At 42.9% G+C, this 12,898-nt stretch overlaps 1 protein-coding gene across 8 annotated transcripts in view; it reads left to right on the top strand.

Annotated features, from left to right (window-relative positions):
* Window positions 1–12,898, top strand: part of Dgkh (diacylglycerol kinase eta) — a 168,271-nt gene that overhangs the window by 80,216 nt on the left and 75,157 nt on the right. Inside the window, exon 1 of one of the 8 annotated variants that reach the window (XM_048421746.3) lies at window positions 1,695–1,793. The exons of the other annotated variants lie outside the window; for them this stretch is intronic. The gene's annotated coding sequence lies outside the window, so the exon portion shown is untranslated. Of the gene's footprint in view, window positions 1–1,694; window positions 1,794–12,898 lie in introns of those variants that run through there. 8 annotated transcript variants of the gene reach the window in all.

Below are 12,898 nucleotides of genomic sequence, written 5' to 3'. Positions count from 1 at the left end.
ACATAGGAGGGCAGAAGGCAGCATGGAGTTTTTGTTTGTGTGCTTCCTTGTTTAATTCAGAAGGGATGCAGAGATTTGTTGGTTAAGTTAGCCCATCCTTAGCATTTTTCAGTGTTCACTGAGCTGTGTGTTAAGTTCCATTGTTAGTGTAAGTCCACCTGGTCCCTTGCTGGGTCAAATGCAGGCGCCACGTGACCTGAAAGCTCTTGCGTCTAGATCCGAAAGAGTGCTGGAGCAGAGAGCCCTTACTGCCCAGGGTGACTGGCTCAAGCAGGTATGCTGGACGCCCCTTTAACACTACTTCCTTTCCATGGAGAATCACCTAGGAGACATACCTCTCTCCATAGGAGGGCTCTAACAGAGAGAGGTTTAACTAAGAGGGAGTGACCCACTGTAAACATGGGTGACATCATCCCCAGGCCCAGAGCCTAGACTGAACAAGAGAAGAAAAGCTAAAGAGTGTCAGCGGTCTCCTTTCTCCACCTCCTGGTCTGAGGTGATGGCGGGGCGGCCCACCCACCCGCTCCTGGGCGGCCCACCCACCCGCTCCTGCACCCTTGGAACTACTGTGCCCTGCTGCCAAGGCTATCTGCCGTGGTAGAGGTCTCTTCTCCGCCCGTGACTCCAGACAAGTCCTTTCTCCCCTTTGCTTCTTGCGAGGTATTTGGTCACAGTGGCCAGAAAAGACACCAGTATGGCACTTGGTTATGATTCTGGCAGGAGTATTTGAAGGGTTTACATTCAAAGAAACCAGTGAACAAACGGACCATACCATGGTGGGCCTTATAACCCCAGGAATTCTGCATCCATGCCATCTTGGACTGAGTAGCCTGGGTTCGATGGAAAAGAAAATGTCCCTGGGAATTTGTTTCTGTAGCAGTTGCTTTCTGTTTATTCTGCTTTCCCTTGGCTTCCTCTCAGTTGACAAAGTTCAGCTTGTCTCTCTCTGAAGGCTATCACATCCTTTGAGCCTAAGAAAGTGTCAGTTTGCTTTCATCTCTAATGTCTCAGCGTTTAATTTCTAAGGAAATGGCCGAGACTTGCCTTTTCCCATGTGGTCTGTGAAAAGCACACCCTGTAAAAGGTACATAGGATAATCAACCTGAAAGAATGATCCCCTTAGATAAGTTCCCTACCCGATACTGATTCTTGTTCTAAATGCTTTATGCGTGATATCTCATTTAATTTTTTATGCCAATCTAGTGAGGTAAGACAGTTGTTATTGCTGCTGGGTAGGCAAGGAAACAGAGAAGCAAGCTTCTAATCCATAGAACCCATGTAGGGTCTGTACTCTTGGTCACTCTGTTGTCCCCCTATGTCCCCCTGTTGTCCCCCTCCATTTAAATAGATGCGACTTTGCTAGTGATCCTGATTGTCCCCATGTTCAGCCGTCTTTACTACATCAAGTCATTGAGGCTCTTGGGGTTTGCTACCAGACACACAGCAAACATGCTGGGTACACTGCCAATCTAGACTCTCACAGTACATGCACCCTATGATGATGATGGTATTTTTAAAGTTTTCGGAATATTTGAGGCATTATTATATAGAAGAGGCAGTGATGTGGTTGTGTGGTTGAATTTACAGGGTTGATTTTTAGCTCAACATAAAAGAACTTTCTAACTAGAATCATCTAATAGAACAGGCCCCTTATGAGGTAACGACCATGTCCATTGTTAGAAATCTCCAGTCATCTTCTTCCCTGTTTGCCGGAAGGGACTTTGAGAGCCTTCAGGACAGGCCGAGGTTCGGAGCTGAAATGAACTTCTCCAGGCTGGAAGATCAAGAGCTGTGTAAATGCGGGGCTCTTGTTGGTTTGGGATGGTCCAGAAACATGGGTTGAAATGACTGCACAGTGACCTCCACCCTTCCCACATGCTGTATCACAAGACCACTCAGCAAGACCTTCCTTTGAGAAGGTTTCGAGGGGTCAGCGACCTGGTGTCAGTGTGTCGGGGCCGTGAGATGAGCTGATGGGGGTCCATGGCCTGGTGTCAGTGTGTCGGGGCCGTGAGATGAGCTGATGGGGGTCCACGGCCTGGTGTCAGTGTATCGGGGCCGTGAGATGAGCTGATGGGGGTCCACGGCCTGGTGTCAGTGTGTCGGGGCCGTGAGATGAGCTGATGGGGGTCCACGGCCTGGTGTCAGTGTGTCGGGGCCGTGAGATGAGCTGATGGGGGTCCAAGGCCTGGTGTCAGTGTGTCGGGGCCGTGAGATGAGCTGATGGGGGTCCACGGCCTGGTGTCAGTGTGTCGGGGCCGTGAGATGAGCTGATGGGGGTCCATGGCCTGGTGTCAGTGTGTCGGGGCCGTGAGATGAGCTGATGGGGGTCCACGGCCTGGTGTCAGTGTGTCGGAGCCGTGAGATGAGCTGATGGGGGTCCGCGGCCTGGTGTCAGTGTGTCGGAGCCGTGAGATGAGCTGATGGGGGTCCGCGGCCTGGTGTCAGTGTGTCGGGGCCGTGAGATGAGCTGATGGAAGCAGGTTTCTGTCTAGCCTCAAATTCTGCGTCTTCACTGCTTCATTTGTCAAATGAATGAAAGAAACATTTGTGTTGAGCGAACAAATGAACAATCTCTATAAAGTTTTTTTTTTCCCCCCTTTGGGTAGTTAGTGGCTTTTCATGTTAAGCACGGGCACAGAGTTTCCCCATTTCCCCCTGTGATGTTTGGTTTCTTCATAGCTCCATAAATATTTGCATCTTCATGACATTTTTTGTATTATATACAGTGACTCAGACTATTTTTTAAACCAGTAAGTCTTACAGACATGATTCTTGACTCTTATTAGTCATTGTAGGTCTCAATTTGATTACATAAATATGAAAAACCTAATAGTAGCCAGTCTAATGATTTTATGTCTATGTTGATTCAAATATTTTACGATGCTTTAAAATGACTCTGTGTTAACATACTTCTTGGAGGCTGAGGTAGAAGGATTGCTGTGAGTTTGAGGCCAGTCTAGACTACATAACAAATTCTAGGCCAGCCTTCCTTCTCTCCTGGAAAAAAGAACTTATCACCGGGCCTATTGCCAGGGGTTTATAAAGCTGGTGTCCTAGGTGGCCTTTAGTCTGAGGCATTTTGTACAAGACCAATAGAGAATTTCTGTCTAGATGGAGTTTCTCGAACCTTGGCAGACTGTCTTAGAGTCTGCCTTAGACTGAGGTACACAGTGTTTCGGCCATATTGCAGTGCCCAGTAAATGGCAGCCTGCCACACTGGGCCTTGGGAGGAATGGTAAATCTGTACTTTCTGTGGATGTTTCGTGTACAAGACCCTTTATGGGCTCCAAATACATGGCCCTGAGCTGGTCACATCACTGTCACCCTGATCCACAATTGTTCCTTCTAACTACACGGAGTTAAACGTTAAGAACCCATCCTTTCCCTGTAGAATTTCTGCATGAAAACTGGCAAGGCGGCCTCTCTCAGGCACTGAACTGGGAGCCATGGCCTCTGTAGTCACTCTGCTCTTCAGAGGGTTTGGAAATGTTCAGGCAGCGTGAAGGGCTTCTCCTGTCCGTCTCAGTCATGTGCAAACACATTCTTTGAGGAAGGGCTACATGATTTTACTTAAACTTTAGTGCAAGGGTTTAGTTAAAATCACTCTGGCCGCATATCCATGTAGGTGAACTCTGATTTCTGGTGCCCATTTCCAGCACAGACTGAAGGACTCTGTAAAGACAATACGGTGCCTCTTGTCAGTGCCTGGAGTAGGGTCCTAAAGTGGGCAAACGAGCTACCAGAGTAACAATTTTAAATTAGAGTATTAAGTACCTGAACATGTCTAGAGAGGGCCTCCCAGCTGATATCCATCTAAATGAAGCAGTGGAACTCGGAAGGCCTTGTGTCCTGTACAACATGGTCGGAAGACTAGAACTCACCCTCACACCTCACAGATTCTAGCTTTGTTGGACAACTATCAATCTTTTAGTTTTTAAAAAGGTATTTTAATTGTTTTATGTTGAATGTTAAAAGATTAAAATAGTGCCAGAAAGTCTGTTCTTTTACAAGATCTTAGCAATTGAAGGTATTTATTATACAACAGAAAGCAAATTTACTCCTGAAAGCTCTGTGCTATATAAAACACAAGTAGTAAGTGCGTAGCTACTTTTCATTTCAGGTCTCACTTCGTTCTCTCAACAACCCCTCAGAATACTCTTCATTCCAGGAGAAAGGTTACAGGGGTTGGGATTCAGAGAACTTAACTTGGGGTAAGTTTTGTAGTTATCCAAAAGCATAATTAATATTTCAATTTTGAGTGCTTTCTATGAGAATGAATGGCATATTAGAATTTTTAGGCTCACATGATGGCAGTAACCTGGTAAACCTTCTAAAATTTAAACCTGGTAAAGCCTTCTAAAAATTCATTATTTTTCTGTCTGTGAATATTTTGCCGGCGTGTGTGTATGTGCACCCCCTGTAGGCCTGGTGCCCATGGAGACCAGAAAGGGGGTGTCCAGTTCCTTGAAATTGTAGTTGCTGATTTCGTGAGCTGTCATAGGGGTACGTGGAACTGAATGTTTGCAAGAACAGCCAGTGCTCCTAATGCTGAGCCCTTTCTCCTACCCCAAGGATCACCATTGTTGATAGGACGTGTTCAGGTATGGCCTTGCATAGGGATGCTTCATCACCCAGTAAGCACGAAGGAAGTGGATGTGTAACAGTATAGCAGTTAGCAATGGTCAGAGTGCCTGCCTGGTGTCTAGTGCCAACTCTTCTGCTGGTCACTAGGCTGACTGTCTTTATTAGACAAGGACTAGGCATTTTAATCTTCCTTGGTACACACACTTCACAGGAATGATTGTAAAGAAGTTGCTTCATGACTTGGGCTGAGCCTTCACTGCCTCAACTTCTGGAGTCATGACGGATAGTGAACCGTTTTATATGTGCTTGCAGAGCGGTTGCACATTGTCGTAGCAAAAGACTGGGAAGAACCCAGATATGTCAAGCAGAGACAACTGAATTATGAAACACATCACGACAGAATGCTGTGCAGCCATTTGAATTAGCTGTGTGTGTAACAACACAGGCTGAATTTATTCAATGAGAAAACTCAGATATAGAACAGTTAAGATCCCATAATGTTACTGTGTGCTTGTGTATGCACGTATTTTTGTATATTTAAACTGCAAGGGAGCGCATAGTTCTCATATATAGATAGCCTGTCTCTGGAGAGATGTGCAAAGAAGCTGACCAGTGTTTATCTTTAGGAAGGGAAGTTGGTAACTGGGGCAGGTTTAAGTGGCAGACGTTTTCATTCTAAAAGTGTTTGGAATTTTTTATCGAGAATTATGTATTCCTGACCCTCTCTGGCAGCTTCCCATCTGGTGCACTGAATAAGAGTTAAGAATCAGCATGAGAAGCACCTTGGGCAATGTCTCCACATTCGGAGAAGGCCTGGTAGGGCAGTATGGCTGTTTATCATGGGAGGGAAGGAAGGCGTGGACAGAGGCCTTGTGCAGAAAGGCCAGAGGGCTGTGGCCAGAGTGAGGGGCAAGGAGGGGAGGACGCTAGCATAGAACTGGATTTGGGGTATAAGTGATACTAGAATCAAGGGCAGGAAGTAGATATAAAAGTAGGTTTGTGGAAATGGGACGAAAGTCCTGGACGATGTGAATTTGAAGCAATTGTAAGATCTCTTGGAAACATGGAGCAGGCAATTAGTGTGAGGTGTGTTCAGCTCTATTAAAGTGATTTGGGGGTGTTATTTCCATGGCTTAAAATGAGTTTATAGCAAAGTCAAGTGTCTTCTCCAGTACTCAAGTTTGAGGATGGACTAATGGAAGATTTAAGTTTTAGAGGCCTCCCATTTTTGTAGTGAGCAACACAAAGCAAGATCATTATTTTGTTTTGAAATTTCCCGTTGCATATGTGTGCTGTACAAAACCATTTACAGTTAGAATCCAAACAGCTTGTGCCAAGGGAATGAAGCTAATGCATTGCTCCCATCTCCGGGACAGCCTGAAAACCCTAAATGAATGGTAGCACTTTTAATGTGCCCATTAACTAATACCACTAATTTACGGCGGGCGTGCCTGCAACAACCTGCATTAATAATTTCTGATACACTGTGATCCTCAGCATCACAATTAATGCAGGAGATTCTGTTTCTCATGTCCCCTTCCCAACCCTAACCCTAACCCATGTGTACGCTAGAGGACATCGTTGCTTGGCCGTCATTCCTTGGGTCCCACTCACCAGGTTGTTTTTTGAAACAGTGTCTCTTACTATTCTTTGCCTGTTTCCACCTTACCAGATCTGGATAAGTACACAGCACCATGCCTGGCTTTTGGTTCTGGAGAGTCAAACTCAGGTCCTCATGTTTGCAAGGCCAGCTCTTTACCAAGTGAGCCATCTCTCCAGGCCCTCTAACTCATGACAAAAAGCGAGTAGTGTGTATTACTAGCCTGTCCTTCTAGAATGATCAGCACAGTCTCTCCCATTCTTTTGTGCTAGGTGACTAGGAAGGTGGGAAGAATTCAGTTCAAATCTAGTACATGGCCTTGGGTGACTCACAAAGCTTTTGAGCCTATGGTCATGCAGGGAAGACAGAGATGGGTACTGTTTGAATTATGCCAACATATTATACAATAGGTGTGTATTCCTGGCCTGTAACAATTATCCCACAAATAGCTATGCCTAGTATGTGGACATAAAAATTTCTAAACATCAACACTAGAAGCTATGTCCCAGGCCATTAATTGTGCCTCTTAAGATGTTGATCAATCCTTTTCATTTCTAGCATGCAGTTCTAGCAAGTTCTTAGTGGGATGTTCTAAGACACCATCCTGTCCGCATCCTAACTCAGGCCTTCTCTTGCCTTTTCCACAGTTTAAAGAATAAAAGGGAATATGTATTGGTAGCCAGAGAGCACCAGAATCCTTGTGTTTTTATCATGGAATTAGACATTAGAATTTATGTTTTGTATTAAGTCAATTAAAAAATAACTTCAGTTGTAGATGGAAATCAAATTCACATGGAAAGTGACATTGTTGTGAAGCCATGATTCCTTAATCAAGAAACAGATGAATTTGGTTTTGTTCTGCTGAATATCAAACTGAAGGTCTCGTGAATGCTAAGCATACCAGGTCAGTGAGCTACACCCCTACCTCCAAGAAGGCTTTGTAAGGAGGGAGTCAAGCTGGCTTTATCTTAAGAAAAGCCACAGACACTCATGAATTATGGAAGTAGGATTTGAGCGCTATTGTCAGTCAATACCTCCTTCCCATTACAGTCAGTGCTCAAAAGCCTTAATTTGTGAGCTTCTGTGGACATTTAGTTGCCAGGACAAGGAAAATGAAATTTATTTGTGTAATATGAGTTTGATGTCAGGGAAGGAAGCAGGAGGCCAGCCACACGGTCTGGTGACTGTTTGAGAGCAGGATCAAGGGTTGCTTAGGATATTAGTGTGTGTAAGGGGACTGAGACATTCAAGTCCTTCACCCTATACATTAAAGAGTTTAGGTGGGGTTTGGGAATGTATCAGTGCTTGTTCAGTTTGCTTTCTTCTGATGTGATAAACACATGACCATGAGGAGGAAAGGGATGATTTGGTTTACACTTCTGGATTATAGTTGGTCACTGAGGGAAGTCATGGCAGGAACACAAGCAGGAGTAGAGGACGGAGCCATAGAGCAATGCTGTCTTCTGGCTCGCTCCATGGCTCAAGTTCAGCAGCCTTTCTGATACAACCTAGGCCTGCTCGCCTGGGGATGTTACCAGCCCACAGTAGGCTGGACCCTCCTACTTCACTTAACCATGAGAAAATGCCCCACAGACCTGATCACAGACCAGTCTGATGGAGGGACTTATTTACTTGAGGGTCTGTCCTTCTTGCCAAGTGTATCAAGTTAATATTTGTGATTGACCATCACAGTCCTTTAAAAATGACAAATTTCAAACATTAGGTAAACATTAGGATGATTCTGTCCTGGCCACCATTTCCCCCCGCCTCCCCTCTTGTTACCTATTTTATTTCATTGCTCCATTCATTCTCTTGTTGTATCTGAAGTGTAAAGGCAAATCTCACCTTATTACACTTCAGCCCACACTCTTCAGCTGACCTCCCTCAGTTACAGCAGTGATGCTTTTGCCCCAAACATTGCTCAGGCAGTAGAACCCACACCCTTCAGTAGACACTCCTAAATCTGGGGTTGGGGATGGGGGGTGGAGGCTGACCCTGAATACAGCTGTGCAGTTCACCATCAGATGATGCAGTCATGCTAAACCAAGAGCTTCATTTTCCTGTTACAACAGTACTGTTGCTATTAATTTATTATTATTATTATTATTATTATTATTATTATTATTATTATTATTATTATGGGTTTTTTTGAGACTGGATTTTTCTGTGTGCTGTAGCATGATTAATAAAAACTCAGAAACATATTGGAGTTCAACCTGAAGATCAGAAAAGCAAAGCAGCCAATCCACTAGAGAGCTCTTACCTCTGTGAAATCCTCAGGCTAAAAGAGTATGAGTGTCTGTCTCATCCCAGTTTATATTCCTCCCTAGTGCTGGAATTAAAGGTTTTCATAACCACCTGATCTGTTTCTGCATAGCTCTTGTATAACCCAGGGGGACCTTGAACTCACAGAGATCCATCTGTCTCTGTTTCCCAAATCCTGGGATTAAAGTTGTGTGATACCACTGCCTGGCCTCTAGTGGCCTAGTTTTACTTTCTGTTCTTCTGGAAAGCTTTATTTATAAAACATAAATAAAATATCACTATATTTCCCCTTTTGTCTAAAATAAAAAAGGTTATAACTAATATAAGGAAAACTATATACAATAAGGATAATAACTATATATAATATATACAGGTAATATCAACAATGTCTAGTCAATTTGCATTTGACAAATTTGACATATCTATCCTATCTTGGTGAGTCTGAAGTCTTGTACCTAATTTACTTTCTATAATAATTTGCATTACTATCCAAAACTACCTTTTGATATCTTTTAACCTTATATACTTTACATTTCTTTAGTGAATTTCTTTTTTGAGTCTCGTAAACAATGAAAACTATAACTGTCTAGTCTTCAACTACTTCAGAATAATATTGAGTAAACAGAAGTGTAAGAAAGCGACTTCCAAAAAATGTGAGAAATGACAGAAACAGCTATCTGCCTGGACAGTCACCCAAAGTTCCTCTGCAGTGTTGGGGCAATCATTTTTGGCCTACAGGCTTAAAACATCTGACAGATTTTTCTATGAAGGAGAGTTTTTGAAGGACTGTTCTGCCTTGTCTGGACAAAGTTTGGCAGTCACTTTTTTGTGTGTCCTGCTTGTCTATTAGGGGAGCATACTGTCAGCAATTGGGGCAAGGGCACTTTCTTGCCCATTGACTTACTTTTGACACAAAGAAAGCAAACTCCATGTGGAGTTTTTTTGATGTCCATCATCATCTCTGAAGTAGGTTGGTACTGCCAGGAGCAGACATGTCTCATCATTAAAAGAAAGAAAAAAGAACTTATGTTATTAAAATATCTTAAATGTCATATTCTGTAGATCTCTGAAGTGTTTGAAGATGGTCTATTTACAAATATATCTGTTTGACCTTGAAAACATACCTAATATGACTACAAGTTCTGTTGTAATACAGGACTAATTACTGACCTGCATTTTATTGTTATCCTAAACAGTTGGTAGTAATAACTTTCAAGGACTAGAGATCTGCATTACATTGTTAAATGAGCTGTATAGGTGTAGCACCTTGAACAAGATTAGAAATGTATGCACAGTCTGTTTTAACAAAATCAATCTCAAATTTGTATCAATATACAAAATTTGTATATATTATATAAAAGTACAATCCAGTGTAAAACATTTAAAGCTAGTAGTTGTTTTTTTTCAAAGTAGGTTCAGTAAGCTAACTTTTTATCTTATCAATGTGCAGTCCTGGCTGTCCTGGAACTCTGAAGACCAGGCTCACAGAGATCTACCTGCCTCTGCCTCCTGAGTGCTGGGATTAAAGGCATGCTCCACTTGCTATTTTTATGTTTACATAAGAAATAACTAATTATGGACAGACCAATTAGTGTTTATTTTCTTTTCCTTTCTTTTTTCTTTTTTCTTTTTCCTTTTTTTTTTTTGCAGTGTGTACAGAATTAACTCATACTTAATTTGTGAGATAATGTAGGAATCAGTGTTTTTCTGCCAAGAACAGAGGTCAGGTATTTCTACAGAGTAGAGGAGAGGCACACTCTTGGCAAGAGTGACCTCTGTAATTCAACTTCTTAGACTAACTGCATTCTGTTTTTTTTTTTTAAAGTTTTGGTCATGAATTACTCTTCAGTGCTTGATTTCTGACTTCATTAACTTCTGTCACAAGTGTTTGATATGACTGTAGAATTCTCCCTCATGGTGTCATTATATATTGGCAGTTGCTTGATTTCTAATTGAAACAAATCTTGTATCCAGAAGGTACAAAGCTTCTCCATACCAGATTGGCAGGCATGGCACAGGCTTCCTTGTGTTCGTAACAAGCCCACCCTTTATTCTGAGTACCTCTAGGGGCTGTTTTGACTTTGGAGAATACAAATCTCATGACAGGACCCTCCCACCCTTGCGCAGAATCTGTAATTGTTTGTTATTCAGTCAAAGTGAGACTCAGTTAAAGCAGAAGTGCAGATTGCCTGTAAATATGCTCTGATTGTAAATAGAGGATTGTATGTGTGCTTGGTGTACAAATATGAGTGGTCAATGACATCCTGGCATTCACAGGGAATGAGCTGGAGTCCTGTTTGCATCGTGTGCTGCCTATATAGTAAAATTCCTTAGTGAATTTCATCTGTAGATCAGTAATGACATGTGTGTGTGTGCGCGTGCACGCGCATACCAGTCAGCCTTATCAATGATCTATAATGTCATTATAAATTATTCCACTTCATCTTGGATATGGTGAAATTTGTGTTCTAAGGCTTCATGGTACCTTTTCTCCTTGATCACTCAGTGCTGATTCTATAATGCTCACGTAGATAAAATGAATGTGTTTAAATTCCACCAATTTGATAAATGTATCTTTTTTTTTAAAAAAGTTTCTTTTTAAATGTTTATCAGTATATCTGTGCACCAAATGCATACAGTACTCAGCGAGACCTGAAGAGGGGCTGCTGGATCCTCTGGAGTTGGAGTAACGTGGGTCCATGGAAGAGTAACAAATGCTCCTAGTTACTGAGCCGTGTCTCCAGCACCATAAGGCCTATTCTTATCCTGAAATTATGTTCACTTAAGTTTTACTGTCAGTTGAAAATTCTCAGGGCGCTTCTCCTTGGTCAGAGTGCCCTGAGTGAGCTCCCTGTGGCATTATGTCACACATCTGTGCCATTCTGTGCGACACACTGATGTATTATTGTACTATCAGTGTTAAAATGTCATTTCTTCTATTACAGTGTAAACAACCTTGGAAGAAAATATGTCAAACCTCTATCTATTAAGACTTCAGAAACAATTATGTAACTAATTGTCATCTTAGAAAGTAGATGGGATTTGAGCAATGAGATAATCAATTGGGAGAAATCCTGCCCCCCCCCCCCAACACACACACACACAACTAGATCACTTGGGAATACGAATGTAAAACTCAAATCCACATCTCCAAAGGGACTGGTATGAACAGAAGTTCATGAATTGTCCAGCTAGGGACCACAGCTGTATGCATTTCTACCCATCAAATTCTGGTGAATTTCAATGTGTTTTTAACAACACAATAGTACAAAGTTTGCACAGAGAAGCCAGACGAATCACTAGAGGCCACGATCTTGTGGTGTGTCATGGAAGGCCGTTTTAGACTGATCACCCCAAAAGGAGCAATGGGAGTACTGAGGTTTGGCATCAGAAGGACGCCAAAAGAGAGACAGGAAAACACGAAGGTTACGAGCGCCTTTTCGACCCCATTGAGACCAGGCACTGCCTTTACTGACAGGAAAGTTAGACACTTAAATTACCTTTCATGGTTGATAACCAGGATGAGTGACAGAAATCACCTGGGGGACTGTGACATAGAAAATTGCCCTCGCCTCCTCCCAGAGCGTTCGGGATGGTGCTTCCCAGTGTCATCTTGGGGCTGGGGTGGGTGCATTTTGATGGAGGTGCACACCTGTACTTTTGCACATCTGCGCTCTTGGATAGCGGAGGTCCCCAGTGTACTCTGAGAAACGGGGGCGTCACTGTTCCTAAAGCAGTCCCTTAAATTGCACGAGCACATTGCACGTTGGCACATTTAAGTTGTCAGAGTGAATTATTTCACTCCATAAAAAACGAATGAGGAAAAAAAAGCCACATACATAATTGAAGCATTGGATCTAGAGTTCATAGGGAAGGCTGGAAGAAGGATGCTAGGACGGAGCAGTTGACAGTCTACAGGGAGAGCAAAGCTAGCGTTAACAAGTCACGTGGTTGAGATGATGAATTTGGAGAGAATCAATGTCTAACACATAGGGACACTAACATTAGTATAGCCCTGTAACGCTTGCTGCTGTCCTGCTCCCCAGGAACCATGTCTCACTCTGTGCGATCTTTCATTGCAGCGAGGTGGCTCCAGATTAAAACACAGCTTGTCCTAAGCAGAGTGGATGCAGCCATTTAGAACGTTAGGTCAGAAATAAGGCTCTCCCAACAGAAGGGTTGTTGGACTTGGAAAATGACCAGAGAATGTCAGAATTTCCTCGATGGCAGAGGAGACATCTGAATTAAAGCAAGGAGCTCCCTGTCTTCTATAGGTTCAGTATGATACATAGTAACGGTGACATGCTAAAATCAGGGCAGAGGCTCTGAAATGAAGAGGCTCTGACCTCTTCATTTATGCAGGCTCTTTTCATTCAGTGCTGTTGCTATAGGTAAGACTGGGTGTAGAGCAATAAGAGAGTCTTTTTCCCCCCACCTTTAATTCGT

Source organism: Myodes glareolus, chromosome 12, assembly GCF_982192425.1.
Source record: "Myodes glareolus chromosome 12, mMyoGla1.1, whole genome shotgun sequence".
NCBI lineage: Eukaryota > Metazoa > Chordata > Mammalia > Rodentia > Cricetidae > Myodes > Myodes glareolus.
Note: the sequence above shows the minus strand (reverse complement) of the source record. Positions and strands in the feature narration are given on the sequence as shown.